Source organism: Dipodomys ordii, unplaced genomic scaffold (genome assembly GCF_000151885.1).
Source record: "Dipodomys ordii isolate 6190 unplaced genomic scaffold, Dord_2.0 Scaffold382, whole genome shotgun sequence".
Taxonomy (NCBI): domain Eukaryota; kingdom Metazoa; phylum Chordata; class Mammalia; order Rodentia; family Heteromyidae; genus Dipodomys; species Dipodomys ordii.
Genome location: NW_012267598.1, coordinates 92,154 through 99,893, shown reverse-complemented (window position 1 = coordinate 99,893; position 7,740 = coordinate 92,154). Strand labels below are relative to the sequence as shown.

General features: G+C 40.7%; 1 pseudogene; it reads left to right on the top strand.

Annotated features, from left to right (window-relative positions):
* Window positions 1-770: 770 nt before the first annotated feature.
* The window catches only part of LOC106001730, a 23,345-nt pseudogene continuing 16,375 nt past the window's right edge, over window positions 771-7,740 (top strand).

Sequence of the window (7,740 nt, the reverse complement as noted above, 5' to 3'; positions counted from 1 at the left end):
ACTGCTTTCTATGTGAGAGCTTGTTTTGTCTCCAACTTCTCTCCGCCATCGTTCTGGAACTCCCTCTCTGCTCCCATTTTTAACCTGCTACTTATAGCTTCTTCCCCATGATTCAGCTCACTGATTGAGCATAGATTCAGAACCTCAGGGCTTTTATCACATATTTCTATTTTTGCTCTTTCATGTTTTTGTGGTGTTTATCTCATTGCTTTGGGAAAGTCTTTAGGATAGTTGTATTTGTCAGGATTTGAGATAAGATTTGTAGGCCATTTATACAAAGATTTCTTGTTTTCTTCTCGTTTCTTTTTAGACTGACAATGAAGCTATTGATTGTGTGAGCACCACAGAAGACAAGCTCACCTTCTTTTGCTTCCCAATTCCTCTTCCTATCTTTCCAAATCTAAAGACCTTCACTGTCCCCAGAGTAAGCTAAGTTTTTCACTTATACTGTTTTGTCTTATGCTAATTGTTGATATAATAAGGTAAAAACAGAATTCAATGTGTTGGCCAGCCATGTTATTGTTTCACATGCATATTGGGTTGAGGGTGCTGGCTGAGCTGGGCAGCTGTTCTGGTTCAACCAGTGACATGTGTGTTGCTATATCTACTGCCCCTAGAATGGGGCTGACACAGGCATTTATACTTTGTGCCAGCTCTGGTTGGTTTCCACATGTTCTACAAGGTGCTGAGCCTTCATGTGGAAGACATACACTTTCCTAGAATCAAAGTGGGCAAAAGATTATTCAAGCTTCTGTTCTGTTCATGTCATTATGACCACAGTCAAGAATCCCATAGCCAAGCCAGAAGTCAATGTAAGTAAAGACTGCAGAGGGGAATCCAAAACAAACTCTAAAATCATAAGAGAGGATAGTGTTGGTTATTATGCAGGGTTATCCCTGTAAGTGAAAAGTCCTGAAAAATACATTCTCAAGCAGCATAACTACTATATATGCTATATTTCTCTCCATCAGTCTTAAGTTCTATATTCTTCAGACCAGCTTTCCTAAAAATATGTTCACTAGAAGAACTGAAGGTAGTAGCATACTACATGCTATCTAGGGAATAAAGGCAGATTATTTCCCTTAAATATCTACTTGTTCCCACCATGTTACTCCTTTAAAGATTTGGAACAATGTCTCTAGGAACTGATGTCATAGTAGCAATGAGTTGGTGAAAGCTCTTGTAGTTGCTTATTCTTTAAAAATATTACTCTCCTAAGGGAATGGGATCCATTCTTGACATAAAGAGTTAGGTGAGTGGGGTGCTGTGACTCACACCTGTAATCCTAGCTACTCAGCTGAGATCTGAGGATCACCATTCAAAGCCAGCCTGGGCAGCAAAGTCTATGAGACTCTTATCTCCAATAAACCACTCAGAAAACCAGAAGTGGCACTGTGGCTCAAGTGGTAGAGTGCTATCCTTGAGCTGAAGAGCTGAGGGACAGGGCCCAGGCCCAGAGTTCAAGTACCATGACCTTCCAAAAACAAAAGTAAGGTAAAAATTTATGTTAAAAACTGAAAACAAGCCTGACACTGGAGCTCATGCCTGAAATGACAGCTACTTCAGAGGCTGAGATCTGAGGATCAGGATTCCAAGTCAGTCCAGGGAGGAAAGTCCCTAACACTCCCATCTCATATTAAACTTAGAAACAATGGCCAGGCTATGAGCTCAAGCCTCAGGCCTGGCACACACAAGGGCACACATGCATGTACATGTGTACACACACACACACACATAGCACATGACATCAAACAATGAGTTCTTCTGCACAAGTGTTGCATCATCCTATATGAATTTTAAAAAGCAATTATGAAGCCCTTAAAAAATTACAAAATTAAAGGTCTGAGTAAAATGAAGCTTGTTTACCTCACAACATAGGTCAGAAAAGGTATCTCCATCCATGGGTAGTAATGGAAATCATAAGGAGGAACACAGGATTTGAATGACCACATCTTGGAAGATCCACTCCCACCAACTGTTTAGATGAGACAGGAAACAGATCATCATCTGTGCCAGAGCACACAGATAAGGTCCAGATGGAGTCACCTCCTCTTCTACCCCACTTTCTCACCAGTAATCTGTGCTCAACACAAACATGCTCCTGGGGGAAGAGTGAAATCCTGACCTCCAGTGAATTAAAATACAGAATCAAAGTACAACCGAACTTTTGAAAATATACAAGAGTATATTTATTACCTACTAACATTTGTTTAGTGACTCACATATTACAGTAGATCTGCCTTTTTGGTGCACTTCACACAATTTGTCCAAACATGTCCAAAGCAAAAGACATTTCAGAAACAAAAGTTTTAAATTTCCCTACCTGTATTAGGCAACGTGTTTAATGCACAGCAGCTGAGTCCATTCTGGGTTATCAATTTTGTGAAGTCTTGCCTCCACAAAAGCAAATAATAAGGGAAATGTAAACATACTTCCAAACACCACAAAGCAAATACTTTGGTTTAGCTGAACAGGTATATCTTTCACCTATTTTGAGAGGTCTTGTAGGAAACATAAATGATTGGCACAGAATGGAAGTGTTTGAATTCTGTACAGGGTTGGTGTTTGCTCCAAGTACTAGCTTAGAATCATATACCAGCTGGCTACTGGTATAATCCTAGCTACTCAGGAGGCTAAGATCTGAGGATTGTGGTTTGAAGCCAGCCAGGCAGGAAACTCCATGAAACACTTATCTACAATGAACTATAAAAATAAACAGACGTGAAGCTGTAGCTCAAAGAAGTAGAGTGCTAGCCTTGAGCAAAAAAAATTTCAGGGACAGAGCCTAAGTCTAGAATTCAAGCCTCAAGATTAGAAAAGAAAATAAAATCACATACCTTCTCTCTTCTCTCCTTTTGGTGTAAGGTAAATAATCAGAGTAAATTATCAAATCTTGAAGTCTTTATTACACAGTTAGTCTGCAGACAGCCAATTGCAACAAAGATCTGCAGCCCACAAATATACTTAACACAGGTAGGAAACAGGCCCAAGAGGAAAGAAAGAACAAAATCAATACCAGCAAACCAATTCAGTTCCCATGGTGGGCTTTGGGATGCCATGATGACCAGAGATGAGCCAGGAGACAGCACACAAGACATGATCACAGATACATGTGGCACCTATGGTCCATTGGGCCTAAATAGGGTCAGGGCAGGGTGCAGGGTCAGAGGACACCCCCTTCCCAGACACTGGACTGACAGGTTCAGTAACCTATCAGCCAAATGCCCACCTCTGCCTCCAGGGATTCAGGCACATCCATCACCTGGGTGGCAGGAGTGTCACCTTCCCCCACCATAAAGATAAGATGCCAGACCCTACCAATCGTGATGTGACCAATGAATGTGGCGGTGGCCAGGACTGACCTCCCTACTTCACTTTCTATCTCTGTCTCTCAATTTCTCTTTCTCCATTACGTTCTTTCCTCTTCTCTCTTCTTTCTATGTTTCTCAATCACTTTCCCCCTGTCTTTCTTTCCTCACTTTCTGTCTCACTCACACACACACAATCCCTCTAATGGTTGTGTCTTTGCTGACTCCTCATACAGGAATCCTGGGATTTATTAAAAGGGGTTCATTTCTTCATTTCTTTTTTTCATCTCTTTCTTTTTTCTTTATCTATTTCTTTCTTCTTTCTCCCTTTCTTTCTTTCTTCTTTCTCCCTTTCTTCCTTTCTTCCTTTCTCCCTTTCTTTCTTTCTTTCTTTTCCTTCTTTCTTTCTTTCTTTCTTTCTTTCTTTCTTTCTTTCTTTCTTTCTTTCCTTTCTTTCTTTCTTTTTTGGTTGGTCATGGGGCTTGAACTCTGGGCCTGGCGCTGAACCTCAGCTCTTCAGGTCAAGGAAAGTGCTCTACCACTTGAGCCACAGCATAACTTCCATTTTTCTGGTGGTTTATTGGAGATTAGTCTCATGGACTTTCCTGCCCAAGCTGGCTTTGAACCACAATCCTCAGATCTCAGCCTCCTGAGTAACTAGGATTATAGGCATGAGCCACCGGCGCCTGACACTTTTCTTCATTTAATTTTACAGTACACAAAATAACTCAGGATGCAGATAACAGTTTAAATTGCAAATTCATGTATTGCTTATTTTAAAAATATCAAGATTTTGAGCAATTCACCATTAAGAAATAAACATGTTCAATGTGGTACGTACACACACACACACACACACACACACACACACACAAAACAGAATTCTATGCCTCCATCAGAAAGGCATTGACCAGTTAGGAAATAGAAAGACTTAGAAAAAAATTATATTAAGTGAAGTAAGCCAAACCCAAAGAAACATAGGTCCTATGGTTTCCTTTACTTGCAATAAGTAGTATTTGTCTAGGATGATCTTGCCAGACAAGCAGAAAATGTCAAAAGCTATGTACATATAACCATATAAGATGATGTTAAGTGAAATGAACCCCAAGATGGGGCACAACAGGTTTTTTTGCTGCTGTTTTTTTTGGGGGGGTCCGGTCATAGGGCCTAAACTCTGGGCCTGGGCACTGTCCCTCAGCTCTTCAGCTCAAGGCTAGTGCTCTACCACTTGAGCCATAGTGCCACTTCCGGCTTTTTTCTTTTTGCTTATGTGGTGCTGAGGAATCGAACCCAGGGCCTCAGGCATGCAAGGCAAGTGCTCTACCACTGAGCCACCTTCCCAGTGTTGCTGTTGTTTTTAATGTACTGTATGAATTTTTTGTTTCTTTCGTATATTCTCCCTCCATGGTATAACCCCTGTTTTCACAGTATTTGATTCTGGCACCCTGCATCTTGTATATACATTTTTATAATTTGGGGATGGGAAAGGAAATGGCAAAATGCTGAAATAAGGATACAGGTTGACCTATTGTAACAATGAAACATACAAGAAACTATGTTGAAAATGAACTTTACAACTTGGGGTGCAGAGGAGTTGGGAAGGAAGGGAGGAAAGAGATGGTAGGGAAAAAAACAAGAAGAGGGTAACGATGATGGGTAGGAAATTTACTCACTACCTTACTCGTGTAACTGTAACCCCTCTGTACAGTATCTTTACAATAAAAAAGAAATAAACATTTTAAGACACAATGTGTCCTGATTTTAATGTTACTTAAAGCATGCATTTATTAAAGCATGACAGGACATTCCAATAAATATGATAATTTTAGGCTTTTATGTATCAGTTAAAAAGTCACTTTAAAAAACTTTCCAAAAACTAAATGTTATAAATTCTCTTTTTGTTGGTCATGGGGCTTGAACTCTGGGTCTGGATGTTGTCCCTCAACTCTTCAGCTCAAGCCTTGTGCTCTACATCTTGAGCCACAGTGCCACTTCCTATAAATTTCTCTTACAGAACAATTTATTTTTTATCAACCCTTATCGATTTTGCTATCCGATGTTTTCTTTTTTGTGCATGCCAACTTGAAACCTTGCAGCCACAAAATTGTATATTCCAGATGCCAAGTCTTGTGGTTTTTATTTTCCTGCCAAATTCTAATCTTAGCTCAAGGATAATACCTTATGGTGGTAAATTATAGCATTACCAGATCTCCATAAAATACATTTGTATGTTTTGGAGAGCAACCTAGTACTTGCTATCTATAATGAATAATGGAGCTATAATTCACACTTATTCTGGGAAGTCCAGATAGCTATCTTTTAAAGAAAATGAGAACAGAGAAAGGAACTAAAATGTAGAAAGAAACAGAGAATGCTTTAAAAAAATAAGCGAAATACTTGCTTTGGAGCAGTGTTGAATTTTAGCACAAAAAAAAAAAAACAAGCGGGAACAGGACGACCCAAGTATCCAGCCATCACTGTGCCAGACCCTTTAAGTGCAGAAGCTGGGATTTAATGAGAGAGACAAACCTGGAACAATGAGCATTTACATCCATGTTTTCAGCCTCACAAGACTTTGTGTGCGGACATGGAAACATAATAATCAAGCCAAGTCTCACGAGAAGTTGAGGGCTTCTTTAGGTTGAAGAGGTCCCAGAGTGGGCCCAGCCTTCTCTACCTCCAGGAGGAAACAGGAAAGACTTCTCCAGCCACTGATGAGACAGAGCTCTCTCTTCACTCAATTTCAGAGCTTATGGCTTGTCGAGATGTTAGTTAAAAAAAATAACAGGGATTAGACAATACTGAAAAATACAGAGGAGCATGTGTGTGCAATTTAAAAAATTAAAAAAAATGAATGCAGGCCTTAAAATCCCATCTCAGAATATGCAAGAAGCAATTGAGATTCAGGAGAGAAGGCAGCATGTCTGAATGTATCACAGTGCACTTGGAAAAGGGGTATTTGTTAGATAGGATCTGGGCAGAGGAGGCTGACAAGGGAAGAATTGTGTAGTCTATGGTTTCCCAATAAAATAAAGAAGGTATGTTTAACTTTCTTTCTCACCTTTCATCCATCCCCTCCTTCCTTCCTTCTCTCCTCCCTACCTCCCTTTCTTCTTCTCTCTGTACCTCTCTTTCTCTTCTTCTCTGCCTCCCTTCTTCCCTGCCTCTCCTCCTCCCTCTCTCACTGTCCCTCACTCACCCCTCCTTCCCTCCCTCCCTTCATCACAAATAACCATAACCCCCATGAGGGGAAATAAACTACCAAAGAGTGTCTCCTTTTCCACTTCCAGGAATTATAATCTTCCTTTGACACTATTGCTTGCTAGCAGCGTTTTGTACTCCTCCAAGGAGTAATTTCGTCCTTTGAAAGGGGTAAGCTGACATATTGAACTCATCACACACTGGTGTTTGAGTTAAAAAAGAAAATGGTTTCTTTTTGGGACCAGATATGCTGTGAGCAAATAAAACATAAAAACAAAAGCTGGGTGCTTGTGGCTCACACCTGTAATCCCAACTATTCAGAAGGCAGATCTGAAGATCTGAGGATAGATTTGAGGTTCCAGGCTTGAAGTCAGCCCAGGCAGAAAAGTCTGAGACTATTAACTCAAACTTACTAGCAAAAAGATGGAAGTAAGGCTTAGTTCCAGTGGCTCATGCAATGTAATCCTACCTACTCAAGAGGCTGAGATCTGAGGATCATTGTTTGAAGTCAGCTTGGGCAGGAAAGTCCATGAAACTATTATGTCTAAGCACATAAAAGCCAGAAGTGGAGCTATGGCTCAAGTGATAGAGCACTAGCCTTGAATAACAAAACTCAAAGACAGTGCCCAGGTCCTGAGTTCAAGCTCCAGGACTGGTATCCTCTCTCTCTCTCTCTCTCTCTCTTTCCCTCTCCCTCCCTCTCCTTCTCCCTTTCCCTCTCCCTTTTCCTCTCCCTCCCTCCCTTTCCCCTCTCTCTTTCTCCCTCCCTCCTTCCCTCCACTCCCCTCCCCCTCTCTCTCTCACACACAGAGTAGAGTACCAACTTTCAATGAAAAAGCCAAGCATAAGACCCAAGTGTTTCAATCCTCTGTACTGGCACAAAATAAATAAGTACATAAAAGTTCACCATCTGCTGTGGTTTGAATGTTGAATATCTCCTAGTGATCTCTGTGCCAAAGGCTTGATTGCCAACCTGTGCCACTACTGAGAGGTGATGTTATCATTATAGTGAACTAGTGGAAGGTAGTGAAGTTATCAGGAGCCTTGAAAATGATACTGCGACTCTGGCCCTTTTTTGTCTTTCTTCCCAACAACCATGACATGTGTACTCATCTCATCTTCTATATCACTTTATAACTTTTCTTCTTCTTCTTCTTCTTCTTCTTCTTCTTCTTCTTCTTCTTCTTCTTCTTCTTCTTCTTCTTCTTCTTCTTCTTCTTCTTCTTCTTCT